The sequence below is a fragment of the Nomascus leucogenys genome, chromosome 9 (assembly GCF_006542625.1).
Source record: "Nomascus leucogenys isolate Asia chromosome 9, Asia_NLE_v1, whole genome shotgun sequence".
NCBI lineage: Eukaryota > Metazoa > Chordata > Mammalia > Primates > Hylobatidae > Nomascus > Nomascus leucogenys.
In genome coordinates this window covers 87,633,868-87,659,528 of record NC_044389.1, presented here as the reverse complement: position 1 = coordinate 87,659,528, position 25,661 = coordinate 87,633,868, and the positions used below count along the sequence as shown (strand labels likewise).

The following is a 25,661-nucleotide window of genomic DNA, read 5'->3' as shown; positions in this document are numbered from 1 at the left end:
TGTGGCTGTAGTGTAGGGAGCAGGGAAGAGAAGCAGAGATGAGGCCCCAGAGGGAGCAGGGAAATCACATGGGGCCTATGGGTCATCTAAGGACTTGCCCTTTGACCCTGGTAAAATGAGAAGCCACTGGAGGTTCTTGAACAAAGAAGCAGATCATTCCCACTGTGGTTTTGAAAACTGATTGTGCTGGGGGCAGGAGCAGGGATGGAAACCAGAAGATTATGAGATTTCTATAAATTTCCTAAGGTGGAAATAGAAAGAGAACATTTTATAGCCAAATAGATTTTTATAAGGCTTATTCCAAGGTATATTGCCACCAGCAATATATGAGATTTCTAGTTTCTTCCTTCCTATTCTTCCTAGGATAGAATATTTTATTATTTTTACGGTCTTCATAATAGGTTTAATTTTTTTCCCTACATACTTACTAGTCATAGTGTCTTCTATGAATGTCCTTTGTCTTTGCCAATTTATCCACTGGATCTTAATGTTTTTATCAATTATAATGATATTCCTTATTTCTAGGTGCAAAGTTTGGATCCTGAATACTGATCCAAGTTTAAAGAGATTATTAGCCCACTTTCAAGTCAGAAATCTAAATCTAAGCCCTGAAAATATTATGCCAAGCTAACTAAGGAAGCCGGGGTGGGAATATACTAATTTTCCCTGCTTGAGGCAGGACTAGCTGAAGGACTGTCCCTATTATGTTATTGCTTCCTGTTCTCTTTAAAGGTTAAAAATGAAAATAAGATAAAAATGTTTAAGCTTTTAATAACACTGTAAATTGAAAATGGCTAAATAGTAATACCAGTACAGTTTTGAAAGGAATCACGCAGAATGCCAAACAGTGAATCTTACCTAATTAAAGCAGCTAAAATTGGATGGCTGATTTGCATCTGTAGTCTTCTAGGAGAACTTAGTAGTTGGCAAGACCAGGGATTACCATCCTAATGCAGGAATTCTCCCCAGTTGGAGAGTAGAACATGAACACTAGGATTCAAGCCAGAATCTCATGCATCAGGAGCATTCTGTCCACAGGTGGACAGAAACAGCTAAGCCCACTGTGAAATCAGCAAGTAGACTGAGCTGTCCCTTCCTGTGTGAACAACAGCAACTCGGACAAGACCACATGCCCACAGCCTCTTCTGCGCAAGGGATTCCTGCTAGTTTCTAGTGAGTGGTAGAGGCAGAAGTAGAAGAGAGCTCTGGCTTTTGATTCAAGGATTAATGTCCCTTTCACTCTTATCGTGTTGCTTCTTGAGCTATTACTTATCCTCAAAGTCCAGCTCAAATGCAGGCTTTTCTGTCCCCAACCCTTCACATTGAAATCAATATTTTCTTTTCTGTGAGAGGTGAATAGCACTATTTATTTATTCCTCCATTATAGTCTTTAAGTCATTCTGACTTGTATTAGAATTGTTCATATTATCTCTTTTACTAGATTATAAACTCACTGAGAACAGAGATTGTTTTATGACAATGTTTGCATTATTGTTTTGCACATTAACAGTTCATGTTTTTTGAATTTAATAGATACAACATCCTGTGAGGAAGACAAATATTCTTTCCACTTTACTTACTACATTAAGTAAAGTTTAGAGAGAAGTTAAGTGGATTCCTGGAAATCACAGGCCTTCTGCATCTTGTCAGCATTCTAATACTGCATTTGAAAGCACTTTGAGGGGTGTCTCTCTGCTCTGTTCCAAAAGCCCATGTAATATCTTTGAAATATAAGAATATATTTGTTTTAAGGATCTCCAAAAAAGGAGACTTAACATATCTAACTTAAATATCAGGTTTTTAAAATTTAGCTTATTTTTAACATATATATACCTGATCATTGTATTCAGAGAGCTTCTTATAAATCTTAAGGTATAAAAAGTAATACATTTCTTTTCAAACTAGAAATAAATTTTATAATAAATTAACTTTTTGCATAATTCTTGCCTCCTAAAATTCTACTAATCATTGAAATTTTTACTTAAAGTCCTTTCTAAATTATTTTATTATGTTGTTTGCTATGGAGCCTCCAAATGAATATAGTAAACATTTGCCTAATGTCAAAACAAAAACCAGTACCTCTTTCTTTATGCATTCTATATACCTTTTAATGCAGCCTAGAATATTTTGTGTTTTCTGAAACAATGATTAGTGTTACCAGTTATGGGTTGCTTTTTTACTCCCCAAAGTGAATAAATGATACCAAGAAAGTAAGATTATCTGGGTAACATCTTAGTCGTAGCAGTATGTAAGGCATTTTGAGAGTTCTCATACAAAATTCCTCTAATGCCCCAGAGGAAAAAGTTTAACTGACAAAGGGCTGGTCATCACATGTTTACTGCTGCTTTTTTGTAGAAGATGAGAAAAAAATAAACATGAAATACTTAACAATAAAAATAGACTCAGGGCTCAAAGGCTAAAAATCTTGTTCCAGAGTGACTTCTTATATGGGTTTTTGTGTAATTATTGACATTAACTTCTGTGTCCAGAATTTATTCCTTCTGGTGGGTTCTTGGTCTTGCTGACTTCAAGAATGAAGCTGCGGACCCTCAAGGTGAGTGTTACAGTTCTTAAAGATGGTGTGTCCGGAGTTTGTTACTTCAGATGTTCAGCTGTGTCTGGACTTTCTTCCTTCCGGTGAGTTCATGGTCTCGCTGATTTCAGGAGTGAAGCCACAGACCTTCGCAGTGAGTGTTACAGCTCTTAAAGGTGGCGTGCCCAGAGTAGTTTGTTCCTCCCGGTGGGTTCATGGTCTCGCTGACCCCAGGAGTGAAGTCGCAGACCTTTGCAGTGACTGTTACAGCTCATAATGGTAGTGTGGATCCAAAGTGTGAGCAGCAGCAAGATTTATTGTGAAGAGCAAAAAAAGAAACTTCCATGGCCTGGAAGGGCACCCACGGGTTGCCGCTGCTGGCTGGGGTGGCCAGCTTTTATTCCCTTATTTGGCCCCACCCATGTCCTCCTGATTGGTCCATTTTACAGAGCGCTAATTAGTCCATTTTTACAGAGTGCTGACTGGTGCGTTTACAAATCTTTAGCTAGACACAGAGCGCTGATTGGTGCATTTTTACAGAGTGCTGATTGGTGCGTTTACAAACTTTTAGCTAGACACAGAGCACTGATTGGTATGTTTACAATCCTTTAGCTAGACAGAAAAGTTCTCCAAGTCTCCACTGACCCAGAAGCCCAGCAGCTTCACCTCTCACTTCCATGTTGGAAACTTGACCTCCTGAACTTGAAAGTAGCAGTAACATATTTTGATTTTCTGATTAGAGATACCATGATTTGACCACAGTCATAGAAGACCTAAATAATGTGAAGAGAGTGGTAGAACAAATAAGAATAATATATAGTGAAAATGAGAAAAAATGTAATCCACCTGGATGTAATATAAATTAGTTTAGTTGATAAACTCTCATGAAAAATAGTTTAAAGGTCACCTGTTGCACTTAAAACCCCACTTACTCGAAACTACTATGTTTTAGGGGATATTTTTCTCAAAGAAAAGTTAATTTTTTTCCTTTTCCTTCTATAACATCATGTCATTCCTCTGACTTCTCATTTTCTTTAGTTTTTTAAGAAAATTTTTAAAACTCTTAATTTGTTAAGGTATTAGAACTCTTGGTAGGCTCTGAAACCATAATTTCACTTTTACCAATACCAATCCAGCTTGTATCCTGCCCCACAAAACAAAGTACTATTAATGTAATTTACATTAATGTCTGTTAATTTGTCTTTAGAATATACTTAACCATTTACAGATAGATTTTATTTAATACAGAAATCTGCAGAAAGTACAATAGCTATAGACTGTAGGTTGCTTTTCTGAATCTGAAGGAGGATTTAGAATATAGAACTTTTTGAACTGGAAAGAATCTTGCTTATTGGAAGAGGAATGTAGAATCTACAGAGGTTAATTTTTTAAAGCCACATGACTAGCAAGTGATGGGGACTGGCTTGAAACTAGATCTTAATCCAAACTCGTTTTATTTTTGCTTTTGCTTTTTGCCATGCTTTTTTGTGTACTTTGCCTCCTTTAATGTAGAAACATAATTATTTGCCCCTTCATACTGTATGTGGTTAAAAATTATTGTGTTGTCCTAACTAAGGAAAAGAAGATATACATCATTTACCATTCTTTGCTGTAAATTTCTTTCCGACTGACAGCTGTTTAAACCTGATAGTTTTAATACAAAATAATATTCTTCATACAGAGATCTTTTTTTGTAATAAGAAGTTGGTAGACTCTCAAACCATAATTTGATTTTTACCACTGCCCAACCTGATAATATTGCTTGTAAATGTGACTATGAATTAAAGATCAAATGTAAATTCAGGAATACTGTGTGACTTAACATTTTAAATTTTAAAATATTACTTGTGATTGACTCACAGCAACTTTTTTGGGCAAAATTATGTTTAATTATTATGTATGAGTCCAACAGTAAGCCCTTTTTGCTCATCCTTGGAATGTTTCCAATCTGTGGCTCCTAGTATCCTATGCTGGGAACAGGGAAGAGAGGAATGCAAATCTGTGGCTGTCTTTCCCTTAACACTTATGTTGGACAATAAAAGTGTGTGTCAATCTAAGTTTTTCAGTGTTGAATGTTAATGATGTGTTAGTACTTTCAGCAAATAGGAGGAACATAAACCAACCATTCTATTAAAAACACTGTCTTTATATTAGCATCTGTTTGTGTAGATATTTTCCCATGGTATAAAACAAAAAGTGCAACAAATTAGGTTTGCCACTCCTTAGTGCTTCTTTCTAATGTGCATTGAAAGAATGATTTAAAACAGAGAATTCCAAAGATAACAGGTGGTGTGGGAGCTGGAATTGATGTTGGCCAAATACTCTGTGGCACAGATTAGATTCATCCTCTCTAACCAATTGTCCATCCCATGAAAGCTTTTTGCAATTTATTACAAGGAATATATTTTGTGAGGAGTGTTAAGAGTTGGTCTCAGGGTTGGATACTTGGGGTGACTGAGACAAAGAATTATTTAGTGAAACCTGCATGCATACTAAAAGATATCTGGTTTTAAAATGCAGTTTCAAGTTAGATTTCTTATTTTTTGGAGAAAAAAAGTACTTTTTACATGCAGATGCTATTTGGCTTCTGACCCTTTTTTCTCCCCTAAAAAGGATCATCTAACTGGCCAATATTACACTTGATGGTTTATGGGGGTGCACAAATATATATGGCTTAAGGTGGTGCTTCTTGGAGAAAAAAGGGAGAAACAGTAAATATTTGTTTATTTTCTCTATAAACAGAAATTTGGCTATTGCTTTATATAGAATACAAACCTTTGAGGCAGGATCAGTGTAAAAATTCTGTTCCCAAGAAAATAATTCACAAAAACAATTATCTTTCTGTAATTTGTGAAAATAGGAGTACAACACTTTACATCTAAGGAAACAGGTAGTGGGTGCCCCTTTGCTCTTTGTAATCACAGAGAATATGGTCACTAAAGCCAAAGTTGTCATCACATCATAAAAAGGAGTTGGTAATTTATTCACTACAACTGATAACTAATAGATTATTTGGCAGCCTGAATTGTATGCACTTTGGGATTAATTTTGGAATCATTTCAGATTTTAAAGATATTTTTCCCTACTGTTCTCATTAGTTTTCTAAACTAATATGCTATATTTTTAAGTTTTAAAATTTAAATTTTTAGTGTGTGTTTAGTATTTAGTAAGAAGAATATTACATGAAGAAATTGACAGTAGAAAGAATGTTAGTTGAGGGACCTTGGATTGGCAAGAAGTCACATTGAAAGGCTCACATAATTATGTTGGATGTGTACTTGCTGCAGCTTCTCAAATGTTGGAGTGTTAAGAGAAAAGGAGCCACATGTTTGCATTTGCCTCTTTCCCTGTTCCTAGCATAGGATACTGGAAGTCATCAACTGGAAACACTCTAAGGATGGACAAAAATAGCTTATTATGTGACTCAAATAAAAGTGAAACAGTTGTAAAAATAATTTTTCCCAAAAAGTCAAATATATGATTACATCAGTTTAATAGAGGAAAGGTTGATGTTTTGAATTTTGTTATATTATTAATCTGTTTCTGAGTAAAAATCCATAAAACCTAGTGGCTTAAGACAACAAACACTATTATATCACAATTTCTGTGGGTCAAGGAATCCAGGAAGGGCCTAACGGAGTTTCTTACTTCCAGGGTCATCTCGAGTCTTGACTGGGGAAGGATTTGCTTCCAAGCTTACATTGGTGGATAGGAAGATTTGGCTTCTTGCTCATCCCCTTACTATACGTGCCTCTTTAACATAGCAGCTTGCTTCATCAAAGTGTACAAGCCAACAATGAAATAGAGTCTCCCAGCAAGACAGCAGTCACCATCTTTTGTAACCACTCTTGGAAGTGACATCTGTCAACTTTACTGTATCCTATTGTGTAGAAGCAAGCCATGAGGTTCAGCCTACATTTGAGAGAACGAATTGAGCAAAGGAGTGAAGATCGGGAGGAGAAGGTCATTGGGCACCATTTTAAAGTCCCCCTACTATAACTACTAATCATAAGCAATAGAAATTCAACATAGGCCAGCAAATGGTTATATGTGAGAAGAGATCTACACTGCCGTGTTCCAAGGGAAAATGTGCCCTGGTGGAGGATTTGCGAGGTTCACCAGACTTGAAAATTGATGCACATTATGGGAAGGTCTTTCCTAGGAATAGTCTTGACAGTGAGATGCATCTAGTCAAAGAAAATATGATATATTCAACACATAGGCCAATAATAAGTGGTTATATCCATCTAAAGCATTTTATGCTTTGGAATTTTTGCAAGTGTCCAGTGAGTCATGAAAAATATAGAAGATAACAGAGGAATGAATGATTTAAAGGAAGATAGAACAAGCTAGTACATTTCACTACTTTAAAAAAAAAATAAAACTGGCAGGGCACCGTGACTCATGCCTGTAATCCCAACACTTTTGGAAGCCGAGGCAGGAGGATTGCTTGGGCCCAGGAGTTTAAGACCATCCTAGGCAATGTGGTAAAACCCTGTCTCTACAAAAAAGTACAAAAATTAGCTGGGAGTGGTGGCATGTGCCTGTAGTCCCAGCTAATTGATAGGCTAAGGTGGGAGAATCACCTGAGCCCAGGAAATCAAGGCTGCAGTGAACCATGATCACACTACTGCACTCCAGCCTGCGTGATGGGTGTAAGACCTGTTTCAAAAAAAAAAAAAAAAAATGAACACATTGTTTTAAAAATTAACATACAATGTCAAGGAACATAGCACTGCAACCCCTGAAAAAGTTTGGACTACTCACACTTGACTCTAGCTTTCCAGCTGTAGGGGAATGGCAGTGCCAGGGCTGTTTGTGTGGGTGTACGAGCTGATTGGGGAGGGATTTGTAGGGTATGAGATATCAGAAATATTATGTAACAAAAATGTTTGAGAAGCAATAAGACAGTATCGCATGATTGTTAAAAGCTTTGGCTTAGGCCGGGCACTGTGGCTTACACCTGTAATCCCGGCACTTTTGGAGGCCGAGGCCGGCAGATCACCTGAGGTCAGGAGTTTGAGACCAGCCTGGCCAAATGGTGAAAGTCTGTCTCTACTAAAAATACAAAATAAAAAATAGCCGAGTGTGGTGGCACACGCCTGTAGTCCCAGCTACTCGGGAAGCTGAGGCAGAAGATCACCTGAACCCAGGAAGCGGAGGTTGCAGTGAGCCAAGACCAAGCCACTGCGCTCCAGTCTGGGCAACAGAGTGAGACTTGGTCTCAAAAAACAAAACAAAACATAACAAAAGCTTTGGCTCAGAGTTTGAACACTTAAATTTACTTCTAAGTCCCATTACTTTATAGTTGTATGATCTTAAGCAAGCTATCTTTTTAAATTTCTTAATCTGTAAAAATGGCTTTACCAATAGAATCTATCTCGGGGTTTGTTTGAGAATTAAAGGAGATAATACATATACCATTTAGTGGTATACAGTAAATATTCACTAAATATTAATCAATACTATTTTACAAATTGATGACTGCACTCAAAAGAGAAAGAGATGAGGCAGGATGATTCAACGTTTGGGCCAAGGATGGTAAGAGAATGATAATACTATTCATTCACAAATACTAAAGGTGGCCTATAGTTTGGGTGGGAAATTATGAGATCAGTTTCAGGCTTGTTAAATTGGAGATGGCAGCATGTGACAATATCTAGCAAATTCTTTATGTGCTCAGATGGGAGGTTAAGTCTGGAGGTGACATTAGGGACACCATGTTCTTATGACCACCTAGCCATGGTTGATTGATCCAAGGTGATCACCTAACCTTTTCCCTTGACTGTACCCCCTGCTGAAATTGATTTATTTGAGACCTAAGCCTAAACTGAGCCAATCAATAGCCTTACTTAGAAATCTGCAATTGAGACCAAGACATTACAACCCAGTCTTCCTGCTCTCTGGAACAAAAAGAGATATAAATTCAAAATGGTCTGCACACAGGAAAATGAAACAATCACACAGAAAAAGAAAACAAAATTGGTAGAAAACTCACATGTTTGAGTCTCTGATCCCAAGTATTCCTTATTTAGGCAGCTTCATTTTTGCCTAAGATCCTTAAATATGTTTGTAAAATTTATGCTAGTTCAAGTTAGGTTTCTATTACTTGCAACTCCCAACTAATACCAAGAAACCACATGCAGGTGATAACTGCAGGCACTTGGCATGAATAAACTACCTGAGGGAACAGGAAAGGAATGAGAGCAAAACTAACTTGGCATTGTGAGTGTCAGAGAAGCCAAGATAGGAATGGAAGGTTAGAGGGACAATTGTATCAAATGCTAGTCTCTTTCTCTCTCTCCTCTCCTCTCTCTCCTGGAGCTGGGACACCTTTCGTCTCCTTCTTTTGGACATCAGAACTTCGGCCCCTCCAGCCTTTGGACTCTAAGGCCTAGTGGTCAAGGAAGATGAGGTCAGAGGAAAGCCTGCTGAATTGAGTTTTGAGAGTTCACTAGTAGCTTTAAAAATGTCTACCATTCTCAACAGACGAAGTGTAATGAAATTTCAAAGTTAAAACTTTTTTGAATCTTGGCAATGTTCCATCTTTTATAAGTCTCTTTTACTCAGAACACATGTTTAGTATGCCCATATTTAATTTATACCTGTCTGTTAAACAGGTTGACTGCATTATGTCTGTGGTGGTGGTGATGGTTCAAAACAGTCTGACCTTTTAAAGACAAGGTTACTGATTCCAGCTTAGTCATTCCCTTAGTCTTGAGGTTAGGAACCAGCTTAGAAACAGCTGAGAGTGACATCATTGTGGCCATTTGAAAATGCAGAGAAAGAAGGGTACGTCAAGCTGCTTCAGGAAGACTAGAATAGAGACCTTCACAGAAGAGAGAGGCCCCATATCAGAAGGAAGTGTGACCCAGAAGGATGGAGCTCATCAGAGACAGTCCCCTTTGAGAATCAAGAAAGATTCAGAACAGGTGAATTGAGTAAATTGTGGCTTTTGGAAACTGAGTAACACAGTAGCAAATTGCATAGCTTTTTAAACACTGCAACCTGACTTAAGAGAGAATCCCCCTGTAAAGGTAAGGCTGAGGGATGGTCAGTATAAACACCTTAGGAAATGTAGGTTACCTCTAATCTATCCCCGGTCTCTTTGCTTTTCTTGTTACTGTGTTGTTCCATGTATTTGTGTTTGATAAGAAAATGAACTGATATGTGTAAAAAGTGTGTGTATATGTATTTGAAGGATAGATGGGAGGTTGTTGGTTGCCCAGATTTACATTTCTCCAGGCTTAAATCACTGTGCCTTTTACAGTAGCCAAAAGAGGCACACAGTTCTAGAAGCACTGACTGAGCATCCAGAGGAGAAAAATTCAAAGATGTTCACTAATAGTACCAGAAAGACCTTAAGTCCCTCTGAGTCTCAGCTGCGGTCAAAGGAGGAAAATACCATCCTAGATTTTTCTGTAACATATTTGGGACCTATTTGGAGAGAAGATAGAGGCATACAACTTTGAGTGCTTATAGAAAACACTAGTTTCAATTTGTACTGCATGTCACCTACTGACCCGTAGTGCCCTCAGTATGAAATGTGTTGTTTTAGTGATCCCTAGCTGCTTTTTTGTTGTCGTTGCTTTTGAACCCCAAGTTAAGAATGATGAAAACCTTCCAAATCTGCCTAGATTACTGCCAAGGAAGAGATGGGTGCATACTGATCCCCTGCCAGACAAATGAAAAACTGGCAACATCCTGGGATGAGCTCTCCTGCTGTCAGTTTAGTTTTTGCTTACATGTGGCCAATGGTTGTCAACACTCATGGTGAGGGGGTATAAGCATGAGCTTGTCACCTCAAAGGCTAGGTTACCAGATTTAGCATTGTTTAAAGAAGTAACTGGAAACACTAAAAGTTTAACATCTGACATGGTTGAATGTGGCTACTCAAACAATAATTTAAAAGAATTAGCAGTTCAAAAAAGTGATTCCTGACAAATTATATGAAGGAAAGATAACTAAAAGTACCATCTGTTATGATTAAAACTAGGTAAAATGTATACATGTCTACAAACAGAACACAAAATAATACAGGAAAACTAACGAAGGTGATTTCTTGGAGTGGTGGACATCTGGATGATTTTTACTAATTCTTGTTGATGTTATAATGTTATGGGTATAACAAATTTAAAGTAAACAAAGTTGGTGGATTTATAGCAAGTGATGGTTTTTTGCTGGAACTACAATAAAAACATCTTAACCTAAACCATTCTCATAATCATTGAATCAGAGTGGCCCAAGTCCAGATTCTTATAAGCTAAGCAGTTATGTAGGATGACAGAGTGGTGAGGCCCCACATCCCAGGACAAAAACCAAAACAGCTCAGAAATGGTAATAGGATTGCTTAAGTGGGGTTTTTTCTCCATAAAGTAAGGCTAATAGCTAAACTCCAGAGCTGAGCCATTGAAGAGTTACATGAGTAACTGTAGCCTCGTGGCTAGTTAGAAAGAGAAAAAAATATATGTCAATTTCATCTGGGAAACCATCCATAAAGATAAACAATAGGAATGGTCTAGTGATGACAAATTGTGCATAGCAAATTAACGAGAAAAAAATCAAATTTTTCCTTGGGAGCAGATGAGTCTAACGTATTGGAAATATACATGTTCTGCAAAAGCAATTAGAACTGGAGTCCTTGAAAGGAGGCCAACTCAGCTAGAAAGCAGGAAGTTTCACTTCCCTAGACTTAATGATGTAGATGAAAATATGGATACTCTATGTCTGTCTGTTTACAATGAGCAGTTGTTTTGAGTATTAAACTCTAAGAAGACATGGCAATAACTTCTGTAAATCATAAATCCTCTAGCTTAGATTTAGACAGCTTTAACAGACAGTGAGGTATATTAAAATTTTTGGATCTAAATCTAGTGGCGAAATGTGCAAACTTTGGAGTCATGTAGATTTGGGTTTGAATTCCACTTTTTCCTATCTGCATGATCTCAGGTAACTTGCTTAAACTCTCTGAGTATGTTTCCTCATCTATAAAACGAAGATAAGGATAGTCTCTTAGAGACCATTGGGTTGTACTGAATGTATTCAGTAGATGACCTTATCTACTCAAGGTAATTTAAGAAGAAAGGAGAAATAATTGTAAAGATACAGGGTGGCTTATGAACCCCCAAGGACATGAAATGTGGTAGGCCTCAGAAACAAGTCAATCTAGGAATTGAAACATAGGCATCAGTGAGTACTGAGTGAGTTTGTCTTAGAGCCAAATGGTCTTTTGTCTCTACATCGTTTTTTATTCTCTCTAAAGACTTACAAATGGATCAAATACAGCCTATTACAGCATTTATTGGTTTTAATATTTTATATATCCAGCTGCAAATTCCTACAAGTATGAATTTGATTAGCACAGTTTACTTGATATCAGGTGTCGACCTCTGGTCTAGTCAACTGTGACCTGGTGGATCAGGGTCTTGTCGTATGAAGGTCTACCCCTTCCTGGAAGGTGATGATAAGGTGGGAATAAAGAAAAAGTGATACACATCTCTATAATTGAAACTTGACTTGCTAGGAACAATATGAGGATCAAATGAGATAATGTATGTGAAGCATCTAGAATAGTGTCTACCTGATACATAGCTCTAAAATAGTCTGTGAAATAACGGGGCTGATGGACAAAGGCCATAAAATCTCATTGGCTTAATCTTTGAAACCATATTTTGCTGCACCTGTCATCACAGAAGGAAGCTCATAGAAACATTAGTCATGTCATACCTATGAAAAATTATTTTCTTGTCCAAAGTGGTCACTCTGAGAAGGAGGCATTCCAGCAGCTGATGTTGTGATCAGGTTCTCCAACCTGGAGAATGCTTGCATCTCCATCAGAGGCAAGGCAGGGCACAAATGAAAGCTCCTTGCTTTAACATTGAAATTTTATTTACTCTTTTTTTATTTTTTTTTTTTTGAGATGGAGTCTTTCACTGTTGCCCAGGCTGGAGTGCAATGGCATGATCTTGGCTCACTGCAACCTCCACCTCCCGGGTTCAAGCAATCCTCCTGCCTAGACTCTCGAGTAGATGGGATTGCAAGTGTGTGCCACCACGCCCGGCTAATTTTTGTATTTTCAGTTGAGACTGGGTTTCACCATGTTGGCCAGGCTGATCCTGAACTCCTGACCTCAAATGATCAACTCTTCTCAGCCTTCCAAACTGCTGGGATTACAGGCGTGAGCCAACACGCCCAGCCTGAAATATTACTCTTAACAAGCACCTCTGCTCTGGCTATGAGAAAGTATCTCTCCCAGGCAGAAAGAAGCAGGAAGTTTCCCAATGGACAAGCTTAGCTAAAACACATGCTACTACCCAAGATAGGCAGTTTCATTCCTGCTTGAATTGGACTGTCAGTTTTTAGATTTTAAATATCCTCTTTAAGTAATGAAATTTTATAAAATGGGTATAAATCCAGCTTTTCTGCTGCATCTGCAGCAGTTGTGGTGTTTAGAGGTGGTGCTGTCTATAAAAGAAAAATTATCTCAATAAACCTAAGTTCTATAATTGATATTGGAGGTAACTTTTTGAAAAAATTAAAAAATTCAAACACACTGAGTAGCTTCTCTTTTGTTGATTTGAATGTATTAATGTACCAAATTTTAAAAATGTCTTCTCTTGCTTAACTGTCAAGTTTTAAGAACAAAAATATAAAAGCAAAAAAATTGCTTCTCTCTGAAATATTTTTAAATGATATACTTGTGGGAGACATTAGCTAATATATTTCCTTCTTTTCTCACTTGCAGCTTTCCAGTCTTTACCCTTTGGGTCTAAGTTCTACTTTAGTCTAAAATCAATATTTATTTTAGAAGCAAGGGCACCAATGCAGTTGTCAGGAAATGTCTCATAGAAAACCATGACGCACAAGTTCTGAGGGGAAATGTACCTTCTTGCACATGTTAGTGAATTGGCTATGGCAACTTATGGTTATAGGCCGGAGAATTTGGGGGAGAAACCCAGTCTTCCGCCTGGTTTAGAATAATATCAGGCATCTGTATTCTTCCTTCCAGGATCCAGTCTGCTCTGGTACAGGCTTCCTGAAATTGCCCCAGATGAGCTTGATAAGACTGTACCTAGAGGGCCCTCCCTGCTGGGGAGTAAAGATAACTATGGTTTCGTGGTGGATCCATCAAGTCTCACTGAGGTCTCAGAATTGCATGGGCATTGTGGATATGGACATCAGAAGTGCTCCTGTTGTTAAACGGTTAGGGTTGGTCGAGAGAGAGTGAAGGTAATGGCTTTAGTGCAGATGCCGGAGGAGCCTGCTCTGGGCCTTGCGTAAGAGGCCCACTGTTTTATCAATGCAACCATCTTTCCTGAGCCTCACCCATGTATCCAGCTATCTTTCAGACTTTTCCATCTGGAAAATCCACAGACATCAGCATGTCCAAAAATTGGACTTATGGTTTTTCCTACCAAAACCACATGTCTTCCATAAGTGGATGAATGGGGCTTCAGCCTTCATCCACTTATCAAGGCCAGAAAGCCCAGAGTTATTCTTAGCAATTCCTCTCCCAGTTGTCTTGTCTCCACATGCAGTTTCTTTCTCTCTCTCTTTCTTTTTTCTTTCTCTGTCTCTCTCTGTCCCTTCCCCTTCCTTCTTTCTTCTTTCTTTTTTTTTTTTGAGACAGAGTCTCACTCTGTCACCCAGGTTGGAGTGCAGTGGCGCGACCTCGGCTCACTGCAACCTCCATCTCCCAGGTTCAAGCGATTCTCCTGCCTCAGCCTCCCGAGTAGCTGGGATTATAGCTGCCCACCACAACGCCAGGCTAATTTTTGTATTTTTAGTATAAACGGGGTTTCACCATGTTGGCCAGGCTGGTCATGAACTCCTGATCTTAAGTGACCCACCAGCCTTGGCCTCCCAAAGTGCAGGGATTAGAGGCGTGAGCCACTGCATCCAGCCTGCAGTTTCATTAGGACATGTCAATTCTACCTCTTAGTAAATCTTTGACTTTGTAATTTGCAGTATTCTTGGGCTACCTTTAAAGTCCACCTATTACAGTATTTTTTTCCTGTCTCAATTTAAGTCATGGTTAGTTTCCTAAAAGTGGGTCATTTAAAAAATAGACACATTAGTTTTCCATAGGAAAACACAGCATTTTGAAGTATATATTCAAGTAGTTAATGAAAGTTCTTTTATATTGAAGAAAATATTTTAATATATAATGTTAATATATTTGTCTTTCTACAAAAAAAAAAAATTTTATCAAGAGGGTAGATCACAGGTTAAGTGTTACTACAAAAAAAAAAAAAAGCATAGGAAACTTTGAGTGATGATATGTAACTACGTTGACTGTAGTGATCGTTCAAGGTGTATGCGTTTGTCCTCATTAATTGTGTCCATTAAATATGTGCAGTTTTTGTGTATCAGTTATATCTCAATAAGTTGTTTAAAATAGGCATTGTAACCACAGCTATGAACAGAATTTTATTCCAGAGTGTTTTCTGATGTTTTCATCCATCAGTCGAAATTCTACATTTTAGCAGAATCTCTTCCTTTTTTATCTTGAATGTGGGTACAGTTAATACTTTAAAAATAAATATTTTTTAAATACTGAAAAAAAAATAAATAAAATAAAATAAAATAGCCATATAGTACTTAGTAATGTAAATAATAAAAACAATGTATAGAAAAATAAATATATAAAGTTGTTTAATGAGAAATAATGTTAATGATAGTGCCCAAAGCAGCCACTGATTTAAGCTCAGATCTCCTCAAACCTTAATGTGCTTCCAAATCACTGGCATTCTTGTTAAAATGCAGATTCTGATTCACTTGGCCTGGGGTAGGGCCTGAGATTCTGTGTTTCTGACAGGTGTCAGTGATGCTGATGATGCTGCTGATGGTTAGAAGACCATATTTTCAATCGCGAGGCCCTAGCCTTACAACTCTCACTTATGCTAAATATATCTCAAGGAATTCTTGCCCCCAGACTATCTTTGTCTTACTGGGGAAAGTTTCAAATCTGTCTCTTTTTCTTTAGTATAGGGAACACTGCTCTGATGCTTTGGGTCTGGTGAAGCAGCACCTCAGAGAGATGACACATTCACATTTTTCATTGTAGGTGATAACCTTTATTTTTATACCAGAGGTAAAAGCTTCAATTTGCATGAATCTCAGTGACATTAAATGACATTTTACAGACGTGTAAACTCTTGAGAGGTTTAAAAAACCAACACTCTAGAAATTCATGTGTTTACAGGGAATGAACCTTAAAACACCTCAATAGCAACTGAGAAATCACTTTGCAGCATGCTTAGCCACTCTCAGCATGTGAACTTTTATTGCCAGCAAAAGACCCCCAAAATGTCAGATGATATAAATCATGTTATCCTGAAAATAGTGCATGAATATTTTTCCCAGAATAACTATGAAATTTTTCATTACTTTATTCTGAAAATACAGAGATACTCTAAAAGTTGTAAAAATTTGTTATTTTCCTAAGAGAAAATCTTTTTAATTGACATATGCTAATTGTATATATTTATGGGGTACATAGTGATGGGATACATATAATGTAAAGTGATCAGATAAGTGTAATTAGCATATTCATCATTTCAAACATTTACCATTTCTTTGTTTTGGGAACATTCAAGATCCTTTTTTAGCTGTTTGAACCTATGTAACACAGTATTGTTAGCCATAGTCATCATACAGTGGTACAGAACACTAGAACTTATTCCTCCTGTCTAGCTGTAGATTTATAAAAATTTTTACACAAATAAGATAATGCAATTTATGTGTTTTCACTTTGCTCTTTTTTAACTTAATGGTCTTTGGTTTTCTCATGTACTAGCATGTATATATGTGTGTGTGTGTGCATATGTGTGTTAGTTTTTAGCATATGCAGTAATACCTACATAGTGCTTATTTTCATACTTTTGTATGTATTCTGAAATTGTATGTAAAATTTTTTGGCCTGAGGTAGAGAGTTCATATCCATTAAATTAAAAAAAAAACTAATTTGATACCTGCATTAAATTTCAGTATATTACTAACATTTTTTGAATGCTTCTGGTATACTAGATACAATATTAACTACCTTATAAGCATTATTTCATTACATCCTGAGGCAATATTTAATGTAGGATGATGTATAGCTAAGGTACGGAAGTGAGTCACTGCTTCTAGCTGTCACAGAAACCCATCCTGCCTCCATATTTAGCTCTGTGGTTCCTTACTTGCCCTAGCATATACAGTGACAAAAACAAAACTTTATTTCTTGTGAAACACAATTCTATAAAGAACTTGCTACTTGTTGCTAATGGCAGAGGAAGAAAGAAAGAGAATGCAGTCTAAGAAAATCATCTGGATAAACTGAAGTGAAATGTCATATTTGGCAGTGGTTCAGATGAGCATCATAACCAACTTCATCATTGCGAAGGCACTTCAATGGCCATTCCAGTTTGAGTGCAAAAACTGCTCAAGTGAAACAGAAAGATACAATGAAAAATTAATAGTCATTTAACTGATGGTATCAAGACAGGTACAGGAAAGGAATCTAAGTGGCAATGGAAAGTTGTTTGAGAGGAAGCTAGGCCCTTCTGTAAACACTTCCACGGTCATCAGATAGGGGGTTTGCAAGGACAAATCTCTTGTGAAGGTCAAAGGCCAGCTGTACCAGATTGTTTGGATTGCTTCTCTTTGTACTCTCTGGCACTCACCTAGTTCAAGCTTTTTTGGCTTCTCATCTGGACTAGACCAGTAGGCTCTCATTTGGTCTCACTGACACTAATCTCACTGCTCACATGTGCCTTAACCCAACTCATGTTATGCTGGTAACAGAATCACCTTTCAAAATGCAGATCTGACTTTGTCATTCCTCTACAAATCCTTCAGTGAAGGTACATCAAGCATAGGGTAAAGTCTAAACACCTTTTTGTGCATTCAAGTTCCCCACAGCCTGGCTTTGCTTCTCTTTTCACTCCCTCTAACCCTAACCCTTAACTCTATGCTCCAGAAATACCTTATTACATCGAGTTCCTCAAATATACTAGGCTATTTCATCTCTTATGGGCACGTGCTGCCCTTTTCATCTGGAGTCACTAGACCACCATGGGCATCATGAGCACAGGGGCAGTCTGCCTTGCTTCTTATTCTCAGAGCCTAGCACAGCCCTTAGGAGGTGCTCTACAATATATGTTGAATAAATGTCCCTTTAGTTCTTCTCCCACCTCCTGTGTTACTGCTGAACCTAGCGTATATCTCAGATGATGTGCTTATTACATCACATCGTGATTATTTATGCCCCTATTTTCTCCCACTAGGTAGTTTGTAATTGAAGACAATTTCTTATTTGTCTCTTTGCTAAATAAGTATTTTGCACAGGGCCAATATAGAGCCCAATAATTTTTTTACATAAATTAAGTATGTGACTTTTTCTCCTATTCATTTATTTGTTTGGAGATAAATCCTCAAGCTGGTATTCCTCAGTCAAAAGGTATAAACATCTTTTTGGTTTATAACACATATTCTCAGGTTGCTCTTAGGGTTTTATCTATTAGGGGTATTATTACTTTAGGATGTCAGCAGCCACACATGAATGCATTGTATTTTACCACATGTCACTCATATTGGTTATATCAACATTCATTTTTTTAAAATTAATCTAGGAGGATTATGTGTGTGGCAAATGGCATGGCAGATTGTTTCAAGATATATCTCTGCAGTTCTTGTAAACTGCTTACTTCTAAAAGAGAAAAAAGTAATGTGTCTGTTTGTTCAGAGTAGCAGGAAGCTCTGAGGTCTGCTGGATTGTATCCAGAAATTGTCTTCTCCACTTCCACTGTATTGGACTTATTTTAACCATTAAAAGTCAGTTCCTATGCATGTGTAGAAGAGGTCCCTATTCCAAAATAATTTGAATGTTTTTTACATAGGAGATCAATCTAGGGGATAAGTTATTCTTCATTTCAATGAGTAATGGAAGCAAAAACTCTTCTCCACTTTTCCTGATCTTATCAAGCAGTTTTCCAAAGATTTCTCATGCTCATTGATGGCTTCTGACTTTGGAACATTTTAGCATGATTAACTGATGTTTATCTAGTATTAAAGTCTTCTGGGTCTCGTTTCTTCATTGTCATCTTCTACTTTGTGAGCCCTTTGGGGCAAAAACATTTCTAGTTGAATTAATCTAACACACATGCTGGGAACATACTTTCTGAGTAACAGACTGAGGTCGGAGTTCTTACGAACAGTCCCTGCAGTGAAGCCTCTCACTGTTTCTTTCTGTAGGAATTTTGTGCTTGTAATAAAGTGCATAGGGGGCGGGGTGGGATGAGAGAAGCGCAGAGAAGGGGTAAAGGAAGCGCATGTGTTAGCTATTCCAGCTCTCATCATACTTTCTGTTTGGATAGCATATCACGTTTGGCTGGGGCTGAAAAACAAAATCCTATATTTAATGAGCCAATAAAATGCCTGGAGCAGCAGGGTCCTGGGGATGCTTGACTTTCCACCAAGCTAAAAGCCGATAATTGAGCCTGTGTGCCAGCTGAGACCTGGAGATTTCTACTGAAAGAGCCCTGTTTTTTACATTTTTTTCCATCTCATGTGCAGCCAGCTTCTGATGAGGACTCAGGTCTCAGATTCTCCGGAGAATTAACTGCTATCACCTAAATTATTTTGATCAACCCTTAACTCTGAGAGTCTCAATTTACTGACATGCCACATTAATAGTCTTGTGTAAATGTCTGCAGGGGAAAGTGATAAACCAGGTCTAATGCCAAGGGGCTGAGGGTGAGCCTTTATAAAACATTTTTTTTTAAGCTTGAAATAGAATTGTAACAGTTTCTGCTCAGAAATACACAAGGGAGAAGAAAAGGTTAGCAAGAAAGACCATTTTGTCTTATTCTAAACTAATCTCTCCCTCAAGTGACAAGTTTAACAGTGAGGTTGCTTAAGTGGAGATATATTTTAAAACACATTGAAGGGAGCCCTCTCCTTTATCATATTTTTAAACAATTTTCATAGTCTAATCCTTCTAAGAAAATGTTTAAAAACTAACAAAACTTAGGCTAGTTCAATTAAATTTGTGGACTTAGAAGGCTAGCATTGTGGTGGCTTTTGAGCTTTATCTAGAATCTGGATCCCAAGGAGGGAGAGATGATAAAAGAATCAATCATATGCCCACAGCCCTCTGAGGTTTTGATAGATTTTTCAGGGAGTATTAAATGAACTTAAAAAATTATCAGATTCATATGTCAGGTTTACTATGTAGCTGTGATTGCACATATCCCAATTTTAAAAACAATAGGCAATGTATTTGAAGATGGTTCATTACAACTTGGGTAGGTATATGACATTATGGGCTAGAGCAGCTATGTCAATCTTTTGCCATTTCATTTGCAAAGCGGTCTTATGCCACTTTATTCTTCTTTCATTTTAAAACATCTCTAAAGCATGTAGTATAGTTAAGAAGGATTAAAAGTTGTGTTTAAAATAATTTAGTCAGGAAATTATTCCTCGCTAGCCTGCATTTGCAAACTATGTGTACACAAGCTGGCCAGTTTAGCAACTAACTCAGAAGACTTGTTTTCTAGAGCCAGTTTTGTCTTCTGTCCTCTTTGGTCCCTTGTAGTCCCTTTCTTCTGTATCAGTCTCCTCTCATGTGAGTGTTGAAAGTCAAAAAACGTGAAGCAAAAAAGCTACGCAAGGAGGTGAATGATAAGAGATGAGTGGCACCTGGAAAATCCTTCTCGGCTACCTCTAACCAGGGTTGAAGGAGTGTCTAGGCTGTTTTATGGATTTTCTCATGTGCTCATAATTACATGTTATCCTCCACGATTGCAAAACTTTCCCCTTAAATTAGCCTCTTTTTCAAGAAGGTATATATAAAAAACATTTTTTCTTTGAGGAAGCAAAATTGTCATTGGCATCAGTTAAAAATTAAACTGAAATCTATCACCACTGCATAAAACAAATCAGTAATGGTTAATATAATGTAATTAATATAGTCATGTATTATAAAATAATTTATTAAAGTGAGTTTCTCTCAGAGATTTACTTTAAAATTAAGAACAGATATCCTTGGCTTAGCTTTAAGTTTTGAAATCAAACGGCATGCCTCGACCCTTCCACTATTTCAGTGGTTCTCAAACTGTGGTGTGCACGAATCAGAATCAGCTGAATTACATTAAAACACAGGTTTTTGGGCCTTCCTCCGCAGTTCCTGATTCAGTAAGTATGGGATGGAGCAAGAGAATTTGAATTTCCAAAAATTCTCAGGTGTGAAAGGAACAATTCTAAAGATGCCTCACCAAGGAATCCCATCCCCTGGTTATTTAAGCACCAATCTAGATGCTGCTGTGGAGGGACTTTGCAGATGGAATCAAGGTTACTAATCAACTGGCCATAAAATAGGGAGATTAGCCCAGATTGCCAGTGTAATCCAATGAGCCCTTGAAAGCAGATGAGGCAAACAGGAGAGGTGAGGCCGAAGGAGAGGTCGGAGCCATTTGGGGCATGAGAAATATTTACTCTGTCTTTGCTAGTTTTGAAGAGGGAGGAAGAAGCTGTGAGCCAAGGAATGTGGTTGGCCCCTAGAAACTGAGAATGACCCCCAATGGCTCAAGGAAACAGGGACCTTGGTCCCATATGGAACTGGCTTCTGATACCCTGAATGATCCAAAGTGGATTCATCCCCAGAGCTTCTGGAAACCAGTGCAGCTCTGCTGAAACCTTGATTTCAGCCTTGTAAAAACACTAAGCAGAAAACCAAGCTGGGTTCAGACTTCTGATCTACAGAAACTGTGAGGTAACAAATTTATGTTATGTTAAGTCATTGAATTTGTGGTCATTTGTTACAGCAGCAATAGAAAATGAATGTCTGGTAATGCTGAGGCCGCTGGTCCCAGGGTTACAATTTAAGGATCGCTGGCTTATTTGTTGAGAGTCTTGTGTTATTACCAATTTACAGCCTTCTGAAAAAGTTCAGCTACTATCTTAGTTTCATTCTCTGAAACAGGGCAAACAAAAGTGAAGAGTGATATTATTTTGAATGAGATAGTATAAGTAAAATATGTAGAACAGTACTTAGTCCTTGCCGAATGTTCAATAGTAGCTGTAATTTCTAATAGATATCACTTATGAAAATGCTCCATGCCAGGTGCTATGCTGATTATTTACCATGAATTTTCCCAATTAATTCTTATAATAACCCTATGAGGTAGATACCGTCATTCTTCTCATTTCACAGATGTGCAAACTGGGACTCAGGAAACTTGCCCACAATCAGGCAGTCAGTAAAATGGAGGTAAGATGTGAACCTAGGCAGTATGGCTCTGAACCTAAACTCTTAGTTGCTATTAACTTCTTATATGGTTATTTCATATCTGCTTACACATTCTTATCTTACTTGCCACTTGAGCTACATATTCCTATATAGTTTCACAAAACAATACAATGTAAGCTATACAATTTCTTTTTTTTTTTCTTTTTCTTTTTTTAGATGGAGTCTTGCTCTGTCGCCCAGGCTGGAGTGCAATTCCAGGTGGCAGAGGTGAGCAGAATAACCCGAAAAGCATATCCTCCATAAAAGAAATCAAACTGACAGAACTCTACCATATTTTCAATGGGTCTGCAGATCATGGAAGGGTTTTGTGTCAGAGGCATGGGCATTTAGAAGGTGGCAGAGTCTAAAGGTGCAGGCAAATGTTGGAAGACTGTGATGTCATGTCTTCCTACAACCCTTCACATTTTCCATAACATCACTAAATTCACAAAATCATTGACTGGACTTTCATGGAAAATGACATAGTGAAAGTCTTCATGTTGGCTGATGTAGGCTGGACTGTAATGGTATCAACATGCTAAGATTGATGATGATTAGAGGTGACCATAAGAAAATGGAATTGGGAAGTCATAGAAGTTATGTGGTGAATTCACATACACAAAAAGTGGTATATTCAGCACTATTCACAATAACAAAGATAGGGGATCAACCCAAGTGTCCATCAATGGATGAATGAATGAAATGTGTTATACACACAATGCAACACTACTGGGCCATAAAAAATGAATGAGTTGTCATTTGCAGCAACATGGATGGAACTGGAGTGGTGCCATCTCAGCTCACTGCAACCTCTGCCTCCCAGGTTCAAGCGATTCTGCTGCCCCAGCCTTCCGAGTAGCTGGTACTACAGGTGCGCACCACCACACCCAGCTAATTTCTGTATTTTTAGTAGAGACGGGGTTTCACCACATTGGTCAGGCTGGTATCGAGCTCCTGACCTCGTGATCCGCCCACCTCGGCCTCCCAAAGTGTTGGGATTACAGGCATGAGCCACCATGCCCCGCCAGCTATATAATTTCTTTCTTAAACTTTGCTAACATGGTAAAGCATATTTATCATTTATCCAGTCAATGTCTTTTAAACATACTGTATATTGGGCATGGTGCTAGGACTGTGCTTACAAACTTGTGAGTGGTCTCTGGTCCTGTTGAACTTATAACTAAAATTAGCAGCTATTAACATACTTCACAGAGAAACACTGTAGAGTCATTTCTAGTAAAACAGAAATAGTACGGCAATGCTATCATCATTATTTGGCACAATTCTCGTAGTGCTAGCACCACAACCAAACTTGCCAGATTTACCAAATAAAAATACAAGACACTTAGTTAAACTTGGGTTTCAGATGAACAACAATTTTTTAGTAATAGTACTCTAAAGTATTGCATAGGAAAAACTCATACTAAAAACTTATCAGTTTACCTGAGCAAACAATTTTTGGTCCTCTATTTCATCTGGCTACCCTAAATGCCACTACAGAAAGAGACTATAGTTATCTATTATTTGCAAATAATCACCTGGAAAACTATTAGTGCCAATAAAATTAAGTTAAATGGCTGGCTATAAGATATTAAAGTCAATGGTTTTTACATATACTAACTGGTTATACAGTAGGAAAAAATAAATAATCAACAATAAAAAAGATGAAACTTACCAATAAATGTGCGGGATAATATGAAAAAGACATATGAGGGCTATGAAAAGATTCTTGCAAGAATGTATAGGAATATGCTGTGGATTCAGGCATCAATGCTTGTTAAATTAAATGGCATATTTAACGCAAACCCATTGAAGATTCTACTGGTATTGAGCTTGGGGAGTGAGATGAAGGAATATTTGCGAAATGACTCTAAAATTTTTTGGACAAGTAATGTATGATAATAGCTTGAAGTCTGCAAAAGAGGAGTAAAAGGGGTGAAGATATGGGCAGACTGAATTTGGTTCAGGAGAGCCCGGTCTTGATAAACAGAAGTGGGATTTTAAGTTCAGCAACTGTTTGTATAAGCCTTTTGGAATTGGGATGTAAGTTCCAAGTATAAAGGGTTGTGGTGTAGCACAGCGTGGACAGGATAGTGTTGCTGGGCCACGAGCCCCTGCCACTGGCATATTGAGGTGTAGGCAAAGAAAGCTATACTGAGGTATGAAACATTTGCTCAGCTACCTCACGTTCACCAAATTGGATAACTCAATTAGGAAGAGGGGGGTGCAGGTGTACTCTTCCTGCCAATTGATGGCCCACCTGAATATCTGCAAAGATATGTCACTATGCACTCATTTTAAAGGGGAGAAGACATGACATCTAGACAAAATCTCACAAAGCAAAATATTTTTATATTTGACTTTAGAAAAAACACATACTTAGGTTGAAAAAAGTCATTAATATCTAGCAGACAAAATGCCAATATTTCTAATATTCAAAAAATGTAACATTTTGTACAGAAAATACACAATAGAAAAATTGATGTTTACAAAAACTATAGGAATGGCCAAAAAATGAAAAGTTGTAAATACAACAAGATTCTATTGATTTTTTTTCCTAAGCAATCAGCCTAATAAGGGAGGAGGTAGATAATCCCTTATCTGCAAAGGATAAAGGAGACTTTAATAAATTGTTGGATTTTAAAATGTATGTCAAGAGCTGGAAAGCACCTGAGATTTTTACATTCCTGGCACAGCCAACAGGTTAGGCCATAACAGTTTCATGGATGCCTGGGCCAGAGACAAAAATTTCATTACTCACAACAACAGCAATAGCCAAAATAGCAACGTCATCTTAGGCCAATTTCCTAAGCCCAAAGGGACAAGGTGACTCTTTACCTGGAATATGCTATAAGGAAATTATTAGAATAGGGTACAAACATAAATGCACATAGGCATAAATATATTTTCATTGCAGCATTATTTAGAATATTAAAATTTAGAAATATATGTGTCTTTTTAAATGATGGTATATCCATACAAGAGAATATTAGGAAACCATTAAAATGATCATGTAGGTCTATCCTGACATGAATTTAAATATCTGAAATGTTTTTGGGAAGATGTTGTGAACTGAATCATGTCTGTCCAAAATTTGGCCTAGCCCCCAGTGTGACATAAACATTTACAAAAACAAGATTCTATTGTTGTAAAAACTATCAGGCTGGGCATGATGGCTCATGCCTGTAATCCCAGCACTTTGGGAGGCCGAAGCAGTGGATCAGGAGTTTCAGACCATCCTGGCCAATGTGGTGAAACCCTGTCTCTACTAAAAATACAAAAAATTAGCCGGGCGTGGTGGCAGGTGCCTGTAATCCCTGCTACTCGGAGGCTGAGGCAGGAGAATCACTTGAACCTGGGAGGCGGAGGTTGCAGTGAGCCAAGATCACGCCGTTGCACTCTAGCCTGGGCAACAAGAGCGAAAATCCATCCCAACATTTTAAAAAAAACTAAAACTATCAGCCTGATGTGGGAGAAGGTAGAGAATACTTGATTTGTGAGGGATAATGGGCACAATTATAAATTGTTGGTGAAAATGTGCATCAAGAGCTGGAAAGCACCTGAGATTTTTACTATATTTGGAGACAAGGCCTTTAAGTAGGTAATTAAGGTTACATGAGGTCAAAAGCTTGGGGCCCTGATCTGATAGGATTTGTATCCTTATAAGAGGAAGAGAGAGACACCAGAATATTGACTTTCTACAGTAAACATATGCGTCTTTTACTGTCAAGCAAAAAAAAAAGTTTTCATTTTAGGGAAAAAAGGAAGTGCCTCTTGAAGCTAACCTCAGTATAACTCCATTTTTCTTTATCTTTCTGGTTTGTCACATTTCAGCTACTCTTACAATTGTAGCAACAT

At 37.7% G+C, this 25,661-nt stretch overlaps 1 long non-coding RNA gene across 1 annotated transcript in view; it reads left to right on the top strand.

Annotated features, from left to right (window-relative positions):
• Nucleotides 1-9,368: 9,368 nt before the first annotated feature.
• Nucleotides 9,369-25,661, top strand: part of LOC105738253 — a 191,895-nt gene continuing 175,602 nt past the window's right edge. The window contains exon 1 of the long non-coding RNA XR_001114027.1: nucleotides 9,369-9,570. This is a non-coding gene — a long non-coding RNA (uncharacterized LOC105738253). The remainder of the gene's footprint in view (nucleotides 9,571-25,661) is intronic.